The sequence below is a fragment of the Limulus polyphemus genome, unplaced genomic scaffold (genome assembly GCF_000517525.1).
Source record: "Limulus polyphemus unplaced genomic scaffold, Limulus_polyphemus-2.1.2 Scaffold1063, whole genome shotgun sequence".
NCBI lineage: Eukaryota > Metazoa > Arthropoda > Merostomata > Xiphosura > Limulidae > Limulus > Limulus polyphemus.
This window is the reverse complement of record NW_013666673.1, coordinates 103,310-116,162: the sequence shown is the minus strand read 5'-3', so window position 1 is coordinate 116,162 and position 12,853 is coordinate 103,310. Positions and strand designations below refer to the sequence as shown.

The 12,853-nt window shown below is 33.0% G+C and overlaps 1 protein-coding gene across 3 annotated transcripts in view; it reads right to left on the bottom strand.

Moving 5' to 3' along the window:
- The window catches only part of LOC111086398, a 75,000-nt gene that overhangs the window by 33,766 nt on the left and 28,381 nt on the right, over positions 1–12,853 (bottom strand). Inside the window, exon 2 of one of the 3 annotated variants that reach the window (XM_022389044.1) lies at positions 5,552–5,693. The exons of the other annotated variants lie outside the window; for them this stretch is intronic. The gene's annotated coding sequence lies outside the window, so the exon portion shown is untranslated. The remainder of the gene's footprint in view (positions 1–5,551; positions 5,694–12,853) is intronic. 3 annotated transcript variants of the gene reach the window in all.

The window sequence follows — 12,853 nt, the reverse complement described above, 5'->3', positions numbered from 1 at the left end:
TAATTTAATCTAAACAACGTTCATATTGAAAATAAATACATAACAATAAATTCGTTACAGCTGACTGTCAAGTTCAGTGACACACAAAATCCGTTCTTCATTGTCAGAGTTAATGTATAGTGAAAATACAGTTTGTTTTGCTTGCAAAGTTTATTCTGTGATGATAGAGTTTGAATATGTGTGATACTTTACAAGTCTTTACTTATATTCTATAAAAGGTAACACGTCAGTTTCAACCTGTATGGGAGTAGTATGTGAAAGTCAGCACAACGGGGAACAGACAATTTAGTTTTCAAATGCATGTTATGTTTTGTATAGTTTCTAAAATAAAGAAACTTTGATTACTTGCCCTTATGTTTCATTTATGGTAACTAATAACTTGCTAGAACAAGTATATATGGCAGGTATTATTAAAATGAAGTGTATGTCAGTAGTTTATAAACTAAGAAGTTTTCGTAAATAGCATATTAGTGTACCTTGATGTTTTGTTTACAAATGTTTCAGTATGCTTGTAAAATATGAGATTTTACATACACATATTACCGATATTACATCGGGTTATGATGAAACATGAGTTTTCTATATCAAATATAAATGGAAATTTGTTAGAAACTAATATTCATGGTGTGTAATTAACTATAAAAGACTAAACTTGACATTTATCTATAAACTAAGAAGTTTTCGTAAATGGTATCATAGTGCATTTTGAAGTTTTGTTAACAAATGTTTCAATATGTGTGATAATTCAAGTCCGAGATTTTACTTACATATACTAAAGATAGTATATTAGTGTATGATGAGAAGTGTGTTTCATATAAGAAAATCACAATTGTTTTTTTTTTTGTTGTTAATAAGCACAAAGCTACACGAAGGGCTATCTGTGCTTTGCCCACCACGGGTATCGAAACCGCAGACATACCACTGTGCTACTGGGGGGCAGAAAACCACAGAATTCGGATTTGTAACTGATGATTTATATACATTTGCTTATCTATCTATAAAGAGTAAATGAATGATAATTCATGTTACGTAACAGTTTCAGAATCCACCTGAGATAATATAACTGTTTTGAAATAGTTCGAATAATAATTACTTGATTTATAACTAAAGGTCCTTTTACGATTATAATTGTCAACTCTAACTTGTGAACAAGTTTATCAACACTACCTGGAAACAACGAACTCTGTTATTACATAAGTACATAATATATAATTAAATCTCACGTTTATGTAATCTAAGTAAATATCACAAATTAGATTTGAATCGATTTTTTATTTTGAAAATTATTCTAAGCCGACTGACACAGTCTGAACTTTTGACCATTTGCTGTATATCGTGTACAGTATGCAATAATCGTATACTAACTGAACAGCTTATTTGGATTGTGACCATGATGGATATATATAAAATATGAAATAAAATAGATATTTTTTCATTTCTTTTATCCTAAGAAGCTTCAAAGATACGGAAATAGAATTTCTGGTTTGTCTGTCCGTTTTGAATTAAAGTATCTGTCAAAACACTATATCAGTTATTAATGTTACATCATTTATTAAGATATTTAACTTTAGATGCGACATTTCCACCCGACCCACAAACTCGGGTATTGACCAGCATGTGACTAATGAACAAGGTTCAAAGCACTGGTCACCCCTTTGGCGTCTCTCCTTAGAAAGTTCCTTTATTCTGGATATATGTGTATGTGTGTGTAAAATAATAAACAGAAATAGATAGAGCCATGGGTGAAAAGTGTATTTTTGTGGCGAATATTTTCTAAATGTTCAATCATTTGATCAGCATCTCCGAACAAACACATTTTGGTGAGTGTCCTATTTGTTTTATTTATGGAGATGTACTTACGTAGTCATATGGTTGAACATTTAAATACCCCGTACCACCCCCCACTTACTACTTTACTGGGCCATTGGTATTATCCAAAATAGGCATAATGTATTTCAAATAAGGATTCGGACAGAAGATGAAGACTATTATTCTTCTAAAGGAAACGATTTTGTTTAATGTATGAAGATTTAAAGGTTCTTTTTAGGACCATCACATTTTGAGAAAAGAGAAAGCTATTATTGCACAAATCGCCACTACTGATGAATAGTTTCTCACTTTTTATGTCCCCAAAACTCAATCATGAGAACTGATATTGCTACTAATTCAGTTAATAGCGAATGGCAAATTCTGTTGCCTGTACAAAGAGAAAATATTTTTGAAGATACCATGATGACAAGTGCTAAAGAAGTGCCACAAGACACATCAGTTGTTCCAGAATCTCTGGAGACGCATATGAGAGTGAAAAAGTTCCTTGCTAGCTATGAATCTGAAGAATAGAAAATCGTTGCTGCAGAAAACTGTTCAAAATTGAATTTGTCCACATTGTAATGGAATACATTCCAGCTGCTGAACTTCTGTATGAATGTGAATGTATAATACAATGAACTAGTGTAATCGTCAAGAGCTAAGTCAGATGATATTGACAGAATTGATTTAGCTGTTGATTTTCACGTCTAGCTGCTACTCTCCCAGACATACCTAAAGATCGCTCTTGGAAAAATGCCCTTTACAGACAAAAACGACTTAGCAGCAATATATCTATGCATTGTTTTCAGGGCTTCTCTTACAGCTCCTGCCCCCCAGTGGCACAGCGGTATGTCTGCGGACTTACAACGCTAGAAACCGGGTTTCGATACCCGTGGTGGGCAGAGCACAGATAGCCCATTGTGTAGCTTTGTGCATAAATTCAAACAAACAAAACTCACTTTTTATATTTACAGTAAACATCACCATTAATCATTGTCTGACTTTTAAGATCTATATATCTTTCGTAGCGAGACCAACTTTGTTCACGCTGTTGCTGATTATGAAGTCTTTACTTGTATATTGAATATAGTGTATTAGGGTGAAATATGTCAGTTTAAGCTGTAGGGGACAGTCAACTAAAGACATTTGATTATCTATCTATAAAGTGTAAATGAAAGATATTTCATGATACGGTAACAATTTCAAAATCCAAGTGAGAAAATATCTATTTTAAAATAGTCTAAGAATAATAACTTGAATTATAACTAAAAGGTATTTCACGATTATTATTATCAAATCATTTTCGGTATTGTGGTGATTTCTTCTGTGTGACTAATAACGTGATAAAACAAATATATACTGCATGTATCAGACAAATACATGGTCAACTTTGCCTTCAACTGTTTGCGTCAGTGACCACGTGACGACCACCTAAGAATTGTGCAGTGTCAAAGTTTGACAGAATATCAATAATGTTACTGATCAAACAGAACTTTGGATTCTATCAGCCCCTCTATTCTTATTTAATGGCTTTCAACGTCATTTAGAAAGATGGTGTGATTTAAACTTAAAGTGAATAATCTATAGAAAATGGTAAGTTTTGCTATTTTAAGTATTTTCTATATTAGTAAGTAATTGGTTAGAGAGTAATATGTGACTACTCCTAAGATAGTGACAATGTACTGCTTTCAGGCTCTTCTTTCAAACCATTGATGACGTGTCGAGACAATGTGGTCATCAACCTTTGCTCATAGAATAAGTGTATGTGTGTGACCACGTGACTATCTTTGCATCAAAGTTTAACTAGCTTGACGTCAATTCGAGATAATTTACATACTACTAAAACTCTGAGATTGTTTGTGTATTTGCTTGTCTGTAATTAAATGCAGCAAAAACGGCGCATAATAGCGTCATATTTGTAATGAAATGAGAATAAAAACAGAATTAAACAAGTTTCGTTAAAATCGGGCCACGGGTTACTGAGTTAGCCCCGTTTTTCGGGTCACTTTTATGAAAATGTCTAAATTAATTTATGTACATTAGATGGCGCCGCATATCGGTTTATCTATTCGTTTTCCACCTAATGAAACACCTTAAAATATCTTCTATACAACAATATATGCACAGCAGAAATTAAATGATGAGATGAAAATGTGTTATAATGGTGAGTAGAAAGAACAAAAATAAAATGGAACTACAATAGTATTGACTATTTGCAAATAGTAACTATGGAGACGAGGTAATAAAATAAAAAGCAAGTCGAGAACAACAACAAAATTTTATAAACGAAAACCTCTAGCCGAGCATTGACTATTATATTATTTCCCTGTCAATGTTCCCATCTTCATTAAAAGGCGTAAGATGACAATAACAAGATATTGAAGAATCTATCTATACACTACTAAAACTCTGACAAATGCAAACTCTGTAATATATACATGAGAAATTGTTTTTTGAAAAAGGGGGATGCCAACATAGTGATTGGTGTTACCCAAGATATTTTAGACAGTTAGTATGTTCTGTTTGTAATTGTTATGATATTGATTGTCAGTGTAAAAAATCCTAATGGAAATGTTAAGGCAAACAAAACATTTATACCGTCTTTAATTAAAAAGTGTCATAAAATAAACCTATCACTGCTGCTAGATAAATCGAAACTGACCTTTGTCAGTGATATCAATATACAGTATTTGAAATCTCCGTTTAATATATATAATAACACTGTTTAAAACATTTTGGAAATACGATATGTTTAAAATATTAATTAAACATTAGTGTATACTTAAATTTCATACATTTGACTCGTGAAAAGTGATTCTTAGCTAGCAGACTAAATTTGCAGAACTTGGTCTTATACTCCCAATTGTGATGTGAATCATAGTCAATGCTATTTTCTTTGAACATCTAAACAGTATTAGTATTTCTGAACATGTATCTACTGTACAAGAAAGTGCAGGCCTCAAAGATTTATGAAAAAGGGTGTTACTATTTTATAGTATTGATAACATTTATTATGCAGTAGAATGTAAGTTGTGATCTCATTCAAATAGTGGATAACAGCACTTTTGTTAAAATCCTACGGACAGTTGTTAAATAAAGGTAATTAAATCTAGACATTGATCATATGTGGAAGTATGATGTCCACCCTCGTAAAACTCGTGTGAGATAAAAAATGAAATGTTTTCTCAAACATAAAGTCAAACTAGTGACAGTGTAAATTTTAATTAATGCATGATATCGTCATTTTTAAGACGACTTACATGTAAATGATCAGGAAATGTAATTAACTAGTGAATTAGTTTTAAGCCTCCTTTTTAGGACGATTTAATTATAAATGACTTAATTAACTAATAAATTAGTATTAAGTGCCCTTTTTAGGACGATTTAATTTTAGGACGATTTATAATTAGTGTTTTATACCAATTAAATATATTTATGTTGAGATATGTTTTGCTGATTCAATGAAACTATGACGTCATGGCCGCCTTTCATGGCGGCCTAGCAACTCGTCCCTAAAGCGCCCTCAGTTGACAACTTATGACATCGTGCCGTCTGTAATGGAGGCTTAGCAACGCGTCCCTATAACGCGCCCTCTGGTGACAATGTATGAAACTATGGCGTCAACCCCTCCCTGACGCTAACGCACGTGTGGCACCCTCTGGCGGCAAGGCGCGCGGGTGGATCCCTAACTATTGACAAGCAATGGTATGGTACAATGACAACACGGCAAATCGAAACCTACCTTCATCTCTGGATTATGGCTGGACGCTAGAAGAAAGATGTTACATTCCAATTACTTCTGACTTGCCTCCAGCGCTTGCAGCTATTATGGAGCTAGTTAAATGTGGATGTTGTGCCATCAAGTGTACGACATCATCATGTTCCTGTAGGAAAAACAACTTAGCTTGCACGGAAATATCTCCTAGATTACATTGAGTCAGTTGAAGATGTAGACAATGACCAAGCTAATTTTCTGGAGTTGTGAACTGACTTTTAATGCCAATTTTATTTTATTTTTAGTTGACCAAAAGTATGGAAATGTGCACTAAAAAGAGTTAAAAACCACTTTTTGTACAATATTTCACTAAAAAAACTATCAAACTAGGTCTTATGGGCTTTACTTTGGAATATCATACAGTTTAAATATATATTTGTGCAGAGCTCACCACAAGTTTCATTTTGACATGCTACAGGAACAGGTTTTTAGCAACTTTTGAAAGAATAACTTCTCTTATTTTGACGCAAAAGGTATATTTATGGTAATAACATTCAACACATGGTAATTGACCCTCAAAATCCCTTTAAAAAATGGGGCCATTTTTTTACAATCTTTCTACTCTATCAATTGCATTCAGTATAGGTGTCAAAAATTAAAATGCAATTCCCACTACACTAGCTGTCAATAGTTACGTCTTTAACTTCTTCCCATCACCTTTGTATACGTCTAAATTATGGTTACATATTATGTTTGTCTAATGTATGGGACATATATAACACGCTAAATCATTGAAATTCGTAAAATCTCATCTCTATTTCACCAAAAAAGTGATGTGGGAAATTCGTTCTCTTCACTTCTTCAACTACTTAATGATTAATAATGGTTGGAGACGGCTTGAATGTGTATTGAAGAAAAACTTTAATATAAGTTTAACATAACAGCAAATGTACAACGTTTCGACAAGCAAACTCTCACCGACTGAGGACAAAGAAAACTGACTGGAAACAATTCTCATATTTCAAAAGAAATATTGTACATTTTCCTTTGTTGTCTGAAACACTTTCACGGGTATTTAGACGCTGAAGAAAATAAAATGGGGTCAGACTGGATAAAAGCACCAATTTTGTGTGTGTTCTTCCTTAGGCTCTAAACTATCATTTTTTGCTAGAATCTAACCAATCAGTGAATTTTATGAGTCGTTTTACATATTCTTCATATTTGAAAAACATGGTTGTCGTGATTAACATGAACCTGTGACAAAAACAAAAAGCTTTCATGTTTTTATAACATGAAAAATGGTTTAATTTCGTAAGTATTACCAAAAGTAATTTTTCTGGCGGGAAAAATTACATGAAACTTACATATTACAAATAAATAACAGATACTTACATTAATATGGTAATATTCATGAAGTTTATTATGGTCACAAATGCGTAAAATAATGTGTAAAATACAAATCATCAACTATACTTATGCTTTCACTTCCACTTCTGTCATTTTCATCTCTTTCCCAGTCCCCTTTCCTACCATAATAACTTCTGATCCACGTAAGGCAGACATAACTGAGTTTTGCAAGGTGTCATATTTTTATCCATTATTAACCATAAAAACTGAGTAAAGAATACTCAGAGAATCAGTTCACAAGATAGAAGCAGACACAAGACCAGTGACGTCCACAGGAGGGTGACTAGGTTGGCTCAAGCCTTAACTCATTGTCGATTCTAAGGTTCTTTTGATTCTTATTGACAAATTCTACAACCTGTTCACCATCAATCCGATGTGGACATTTGATTGGCTTTTAATACAGGCAAGAACTTTATCTAATTTCATCTCAATGCTATTTGCCCTAGGCAAAGAGAAACTCCTGGACTTACCTCTCTTCCATAGTTTCTCGGGCTACGATACTACTTCAGCTTTCTTTGTAAAGTGGAAGAATTCGTCTTAAAATTGATACCCTGCGGAGACCGAGGCGTTCACCTACATGGTATCGAATCCTTGCACCCAACCGTATGTGTAACCTTAACACTTCCAACTTATGAAACGCTTCACAGTCATCCTACATAGCATGACCAGCAATCTGGATTCTATTAAAGAGCCAAGGAATGTGCTATTCTGTTTAAGAAATCCGTGTATTATAAGGTCACAATTTAGTATGCCCTAATACATCTTTCTTACAATGAAGTCTCAAGATGATACTGTGTTGAGTGTCTATCCCTCTAGATTATATATATACGTTGTAGTTTATCGGCATTTTCCTTGTCTTGAAAACAATTTTCTTTTGAAATCTACTATATTCTGAGACCTTATTGAATAAGGTGGACTGGGGATACATACTGCATTCGTTTACAAATGTTGGCCTTTATAGTATTCTAATCTTTATTGAGAAAAAACAGAAACAATCTTTAACGCTGCTGCTCTGACTGCAGTAATGTTATTGTAATAAGTTTGTGTTATAGATACAACAGTTTCTCAGTATGGGTTTCGTAAGTCAAGTTTCTTTTAATGAAACAGTAACATCCAAGAGGTTTATTCATATGGAAAAACAGTCTAGAATATTTTTCTTTATTAAATAGGAAAGAAAATGTTTATAAGCAATAACAAATGAGAAAAATTATAAATACGAAGAACGAATCACACTTAATGAAAACAGTATACAATTGCTAATATTGTGGCGCGTTGCTGCAAATATGAGCACTGGAACCACGGGCGCATGTTTATTTCCGATATATTTAGTTTATGGCAAACTCCAACTCACTTAGCGTGGAATGCCACAACGCACAGGTTTATTCAGGAAAATAAGTGATACAGTACAGGGTATTTCAAAACAACATAATACTACATACGTAAATAGTTTTTCCTGCAAAGTAGCTTTGCTGTTATTTCTCCTCTCGAGGTGGTGACGGGAATGAATTACGTATCATGTGTAAGATATTGTGACAATTGATGAACAAAAACGTAGCTTCATTTAAGGATAGGTTTGATGTGCTTATTTAAAATGACATAAATCGTATTGAACACCTTCTGTAACAAATTTTGAAACACCCTAAACCATGTCCAAGCTCCCCAACTAAACCATGTCCAAACTCCCCGAATAAAACTTAGATTTGCAATGGGCCTCTAATGAAACGTCATATTCCTTGAACAAGTAGTTCTTAAAATATAATTATTTTAAGTATGGACTTCTCTTTATAATTAACATGTAGGTTTAAAGGCAGCATGGAACCAGGAACATCGTTCTTACAATGTACGATTAATCCACAATACTGCTATGTTATTGATCTGAACGTAGCATGTGATTTTAAGATGTTTAGGATTAAAGAAACTGTAAAAGGATCGACCACACAAAATCTTTAACATTAACCTCTTTAAGAATTGGAAAGAGCTAAGCAGTTTTCTTATTAAGGGATAAATATCAAGTGTTATTTTGTATAACGGTCTGTTCACTGGTGAATGATGTGATATTATACATCACAATAAGACTGATAATAGTCTAACCACATCTCTTTTTTGACCAACCAATAAGGATTTCAAGTGACAAGAATGTATGTCTTTTTTTTTGTTGCTGTTTATAATTCAGATTTATTTTGCGGAAACTAAGGGAGAAGACATAACCTCCATACGAAAAGTAGTGCATTTTTAAGTACTGAAAAGTTTTCTATTTTAATATGTTAAGCAAAGCTGTTTAACTTTGCAGTTACTTTTTCTGGTACAACCTGATGCCATTCAGTTGATGGTAAGTTTCTTTGAAATAATTTTGTTTTAATAAGATTAAGGCAGTACTACCTATCTGCTGGTTTGGTTATGATTTGTTGTTGATCATGATATTGCAGCGACACTAAAGTTTAATATTCAAGTATTAATAAAGAAGTAAAAATTACGTATTTTTCTCCTTTCTTAATATATAATTTTTGAACCAGTATCAATTTCAGTAAGTACTATAATTGTTGGCTTATTCGAGTGTTAACCGCTATGGTGTTAATCTGCATTCACTGTTGGACCTATTTCATTTCCAAAGATGTGATAAATCAAAAAGTCATTGAAATATGTATAAAAATACAAAGGTAAGAAAATAGATATAAACACTTTCTTTGAAGAAACCATTCTCCAAAATGAGTTTAAGCAGGAATGATGTGTCCAAACAGTTTCATCTTATTTGATTCCTCAGTTACAAACGTTTGAGAGGAAAATCAGTCATCTTTTGAAGAAATTACTGTATACTATAATCCATCATCTGTTGCTGTTTTCTTTTACAGATCGTCGATTCTGAATTATTTTTCTTTTATCTTGTTATATCAAATCTGTTAAATTCAGATTCTAAACAAAAATGTTTTTCCACAAGAACCAGACAACGTTTCCAGTAAATGTTTTTGTTTGTTTGTTTAAGTACCACTGTAAGTTTTAAACACCGATACCAACCGCAGTGTACACGCCACGATCATCGTTGGATTGATCGCTGCTCTGTTGCCACGGCAACCATCCCACAATAAAGCGCGATAAAGAAAGTGATGGAGAGTAAGCAACTTTTACACCTATTCATCACACATCCATATCTAGTGATTTGCTATCAAGGTTTGTCACCCAAATCCGGAGATTTGTCAAACACTTGAATTTTAAGGAAAGTTTGTTTCTCGTTAATTCTTTTGTCAGAATATTTATTCACTTGTTATCAAAGCTTCTTCAATATGTTCTATCATATATTATTATTGTAATCGGTATTACTTAAATTAACTTTTTTAATGAATACCACAAACCAGTAAACAGTAAGATTATATTTTCTTAAAGAAAACTTAATCTACTCTGCACCTTTTATCAAAAGACTAAAGACCGCTAGCGCATCACTTTCCACCAAGTAGTATTACACTCTCTTATAAACCTAACACACACGTGTGTGTGTGTTCATTAATTGATCAAAGAAACTGAGGCGTACTTATAAACGTACAGAACATACAGAAGCACACTTTTTTAAAGTTAAAATATAAATCTTACCTTTCTGATAATGTAATTTAGGCATTCCTAATCAACCATAGACTCTGAACGTTATCTATCTACACCCACACACGTATATATATATGTGTGTGTGTATATATATATATAATGGAGGAGGTGATTTCGAGAAAAGGGCGTAAAAAGGTTGCGACTGCACCCTCCATCGTGACAACAAGGCCTTCCTCCCAATTTACCGAATTCTGATGTATTCCTCTGTATTTCTTTCTTTTTCTTGCACTTTTGGTTCGTTTTGTTTACCTTGTGCCGAATACTTCAAGTTCGTATTATTGTTACCAATATTTTCGTTTCGTTTTCCACATGTTGTAATTCTTAATTTTCATGTTAGTGCCTTATTTGCGGGCAGACGACACTGCAGCACGAGTGTGATAAAGTATGAAAATGTATAGATATTTGATAAGACTACTAGTGAGAGTAGAGTGAAAATGGCAGTTTACATATCACTAATAGTGAGAAGAACTGCAAATTACTAGAAAGAGATAGAAAAAATAAAGAAGTATCAGAGCGGTCTGAATACACAGAGAACTACTCCTTCAAACATTATTCCGATTTTCTACTATTGTTATTGTTGGCTATAACCGTAGTTGAAGTGCTTCATGCTAAGTTTCACAATGTAAACTGGCCTTTGTTGGTATTGGCTGAGTGTTGACAGTAATATGAAAATCAAGTAATTACTCAAATCACGAAAAAATATTTTCTTCTCATAAGAGTTGAATATACCTAAATGGAAGGAATAGGCAGTTTTAAAACTTTCTAAATGTTAAAAAGCTGCGATCTTCCGTGGACTTTGCCCTCAAGATCCCACCGCAGCGGTGCCCCTGGACCCTGCAGAGGCCCCAGCCTATAACATGTGCTCACCCAGTTTTTGTGCTTCACGACTGCACAATTGGTGTCGGTAGCCCATTGAGTAAGTGAAAGGATGGGAGTTAATTAGTTAATTCAATGCAGTATTCTACCCTTAATACATCGTGTTTTGAATCATTATTATTAGAAAACTGGCTGTCGATTAATTCAAAGACGAAAGAGTTGTTCTAGAAGAAGATGTGTGCATTAACTTCTTTGTTCTGCTCGGTAATCTTCACAAGAGAACATTGTGATTTTATAACACAAACTTTGATTAAGGAATCAGAATGCCTGATACAGAACATCTGTAGAAAATTGAAATGGTATGCAAATTCATTCGTTTCTTACATTCGCTCCGTGTGTTTTTTCATTAAAAAAAGAGAGAGATATCTACACCTGTAAGCATAACTTATGTATTGAGAAATATTTCTTTAAATATTCATTAACCCGATGACTACGGCTACCAACTTTCTTAGTAGGCAATACAAGTGTGAGGGCAAAATCATTTGTGAATTGAAAAAATGATAGTAAACTTATCTTTTAATGGATTTCTGATTTTATTTTTATAAATAGTAGCATAACATTCAATTAGTTGTACAAAATTGTATTATTTAATGAAGTTTAAAGAGGAATTTAATGAAAAAATGCCAATAATACGTTTTAGACTGTAAATAAGTGCCCTCTAAGAAGAAATTTTTTTTTTCAAACATTTTTTTAAGATATTTCCTTTCACTTCAGCACTAGTCCTGCCATCTATGATTGGTATCTAAACCTTTTTCTAGTCTGTTTTCTTTATAAAACTGCGTCTGGGCGTGTTAAACCTCAGTTGTAAAACTTTTAGCCAATCCTAGTCGAAAGTATCAATTTCAGTACCAATTATTCCAATTGCTGTATCTCCCATTTGACAAATCATAGGATGATAAGGAAAGCACGTGATGAAACGTTGTTCTCTGGATTTTACAATATGAATGTGGGTGGTGCTTATTATAGTAACTGCCATTTTATGTAGAGGTATTTAGTACTGGCCAGTAGGGCTTTTCTATAAGCGTTAGAAAAGTTGCTTCTGGAAAAAACTGCATGGGATATACCCGACTTTTATTTTTCTTATATAGTAGCTTAAGTCATGCTGCATGCTATATCTGTTTACATTAATCATTATATTGAAAAATTAACTCAAAATAGATATATTTTTTAGGAAAGAAGTTGATCCACGATTGTTAGGGTTAAGAGTTACCGAGTGGCGAGTGCAAAGTCTTTACATGAATTAGACTTAGGACTTTGAACTGAAAGAGTTTGTGATTTTTTATATTCATTTGAATTTAAATTTGTAGTTTTAAGCTCAATAAGTTAGCATAATTTTATATTTAGTTCATAATAATAATAATATGATTCAGTATTTAGAATGATAAACTTGTGTGGTTTGTACATAATACTACTAGTACCAGTACCACAAAATAATTTTATATTTTTGCTTTGTAG